Here is a 3,574-nt window from a genome sequence, read left to right on the forward strand (position 1 = left end):
ACGTGGAGGGGTGTGCACACGTACTGTTCCACCATGTTAGTGAAATGTTGCCTCCTGCTAACACGTTGCGTATCAGGTGGTGGTGCAGTTAGCTGTGGCGTGTTGACAAAAGTTTTCCACATCTCTGCCATGCTAACCCTGCCCTCAGAGGAGCTGGCCGTGACACAGCTGCCTTGGCGACCTCTTGCTCCTCCTCTGCCTTGGCCTTGGGCTTCCACTTGTTCCCCTGTGACATTTGGGAATGCTCTCAGTAGCGCGTCTACCAACGTGCGCTTGTACTCGCGCATCTTCCTATCACGCTCCAGTGCAGGAAGTAAGGTGGGCACATTGTCTTTGTAGCGTGGATCCAGCAGGGTGGCAACCCAGTAGTCCGCACAGGTTAAAATGTGGGCAACTCTGCTGTCGTTGCGCAGGCACTGCAGCATGTAGTCGCTCATGTGTGCCAGGCTGCCCAGGGATAAGGACAAGCTGTCCTCTGTGGGAGGCGTATCGTCATCGTCCTGCCTTTCCCCCCAGCCACGCACCAGTGATGGACCCGAGCTGCGTTGGGTGCCACCCCGCTGTGACCATGCTTCATCCTCATCCTCCTCCACCTCCTCCTCATCCTCGTCCTCCTCGTCCTCCAGTAGTGGGCCCTGGCTGGCCACATTTGTACCTGGCCTCTGCTGTTGCCAAAAACCTCCCTCTGAGTCACTTCGAAGAGACTGGCCTGAAAGTGCTAAAAATGACCCCTCTTCCTCCTCCTCCTCCTCCTCCTCCTGGGCCACCTCCTCTTCCATCATCGCCCTAAGTGTTTTCTCAAGGAGACATAGAAGTGGTATTGTAACGCTGATAACGGTGTCATCGCCACTGGCCATGTTGGTGGAGTACTCGAAACAGCGCAACAGGGCACACAGGTCTCGCATGGAGGCCCAGTCATTGGTGGTGAAGTGGTGCTGTTCTGTAGTGCGACTGACCCGTGCGTGCTGCAGCTGAAACTCCACTATGGCCTGCTGCTGCTCGCACAGTCTGTCCAGCATGTGCAAGGTGGAGTTCCACCTGGTGGGCACGTCGCATATGAGGCGGTGAGCGGGAAGGCCGAAGTTACGCTGTAGCGCAGACAGGCGAGCAGCAGCAGGATGTGAACGCCGGAAGCGCGAACAGACGGCCCGCACTTTATGCAGCAGCTCTGACATGTCGGGGTAGTTGTGAATGAACTTCTGCACCACCAAATTCAGCACATGCGCCAAGCAAGGGATGTGCGTCAAATTGGCTAGTCCCAGAGCTGCAACGAGATTTCGCCCATTATCACACACCACCAGGCCGGGCTTGAGGCTCACCGGCAGCAACCACTCGTCGGTCTGTTGTTCTATACCCCGCCACAACTCCTGTGCGGTGTGGGGCCTGTCCCCCAAACATATGAGTTTCAGAATGGCCTGCTGACGTTTACCCCGGGCTGTGCTGAAGTTGGTGGTGAAGGTGTGTGGCTGACTGGATGAGCAGGTGGAAGAAGAGGAGGAGGAAGCCGAGAAGGAGGAGGTGGCAACAGGAGGCAAAGAATGTTGCCCTGCGATCCTTGGCGGCGGAAGGACGTGCGCCAAACAGCTCTCCGCCTGGGGCCCAGCTGCCACTACATTTACCCAGTGTGCAGTTAGGGAGATATAGCGTCCCTGGCCGTGCTTACTGGTCCACGTATCTGTGGTTAGGTGGACCTTGCCACAGATGGCGTTGCGCAGTGCACACTTGATTTTATGGGATACTTGGTTGTGCAGGGAAGGCACGGCTCTCTTGGAGAAGTAGTGGCGGCTGGGAACAACATACTGTGGGACAGCAAGCGACATGAGCTGTTTGAAGCTGTCTGTGTCCACCAGCCTAAATGACAGCATTTCATAGGCCAGTAGTTTAGAAATGCTGGCATTCAGGGCCAGGGATCGAGGGTGGCTAGGTGGGAATTTACGCTTTCTATCAAATGTTTGTGAGATGGAGAGCTGAACGCTGGCGTGTGACATGGTTGAGACGCTTGGTGACGGAGGTGGTGGTGGTGGTGTTGGTGGTACATCCCCTGTTTGCTGGGCGGCAGGTGCCAACGTTCCTCCAGAGGCGGAGGAAGAGGCCGAGGCGGCAGCAGCAGAATAGGCCGAGGCGGCAGCAGCAGAAGAGGTAGCAGGGGGAGCCTGAGTGACTTCCTTGGTTTTAAGGTGTTTACTCCACTGCAGTTCATGCTTTGCATGCAGGTGCCTGGTCATGCAGGTTGTGCTCAGGTTCAGAACGTTAATGCCTCGCTTCAGGCTCTGATGGCACAGCGTGCAAACCACTCGGGTCTTGTCGTCAGCACATTGTTTGAAGAAGTGCCATGCCAGGGAACTCCTTGAAGCTGCCTTTGGGGTGCTCGGTCCCAGATGGCGGCGGTCAGTAGCAGGCGGAGTCTCTTGGCGGCGGGTGTTCTGCTTTTGCCCACTGCTCCCTCTTTTGCTACGCTGTTGGCTCGGTCTCACCACTGCCTCTTCCTCCGAACTGTGAAAGTCAGTGGCACGACCTTCATTCCATGTGGGGTCTAGGACCTCATCGTCCCCTGCATCGTCTTCCACCCAGTCTTGATCCCTGACCTCCTGTTCAGTCTGCACACTGCAGAAAGACGCAGCAGTTGGCACCTGTGTTTCGTCATCATCAGAGACATGCTGAGGTGGTATTCCCATGTCCTCATCATCAGGAAACATAAGTGGTTGTGCGTCAGTGCATTCTATGTCTTTCACCGCTGGGGAAGGGCTAGGTGGATGCCCTTGGGAAACCCTGCCAGCGGAGTCTTCAAACAGCATAAGAGACTGCTGCATAACTTGAGGCTGAGACAGTTTCCCTGGTATGCATGGGGGTGATGTGACAGACTGATGGGGTTGGTTTTCAGGCGCCATCTGTGCGCTTTCTGCAGAAGACTGGGTGGGAGATAATGTGAACGTGCTGGATCCACTGTCGGCCACCCAATTGACTAATGCCTGTACCTGCTCAGGCCTTACCATCCTTAGAACGGCATTGGGCCCCACCATATATCGCTGTAAATTCTGGCGGCTACTGGGACCTGAGGTAGTTGGTACACTAGGACGTGTGGATGTGGCAGAACGGCCACGTCCTCTCCCAGCACCAGAGGGTCCACTAACACCACCACGACCATGTCCACGTCCGCGTCCCTTACTAGATGTTTTTCTCATTGTTATGGTTCACCACAACAACAAATATATTATTTGGCCCAATGTATTGTATTCAAATTCAGCGGGATATAAATTTGAGGCCTAGTATTTAGGCGCTGGGTGACCGGTATGGATTTAGTGACAGAATTAGACTTGGAAATGCACAGAAGCGTGTGTGTGAAGTTATTCTGAATGACCCTATGTGCACCTTCAATATGATCTACCCTTTTAGGGATAGATTTCAAATAGCTCTGATATAGCAGAAACGACTAAATTATGAAATTGCTAAATTGGGAATTGTATTTCAACCCAGAACAAGAAATGTGCTTGAACGGACACTAAATAACTCGCCCAGCTACAGCACTAGGGACAGATTTAGCTGGATATAAATTTGAGGCCTAGTATTTAGGCGC

The sequence above is a fragment of the Bufo gargarizans genome, unplaced genomic scaffold (genome assembly GCF_014858855.1).
Source record: "Bufo gargarizans isolate SCDJY-AF-19 unplaced genomic scaffold, ASM1485885v1 fragScaff_scaffold_65_pilon, whole genome shotgun sequence".
Taxonomy (NCBI): domain Eukaryota; kingdom Metazoa; phylum Chordata; class Amphibia; order Anura; family Bufonidae; genus Bufo; species Bufo gargarizans.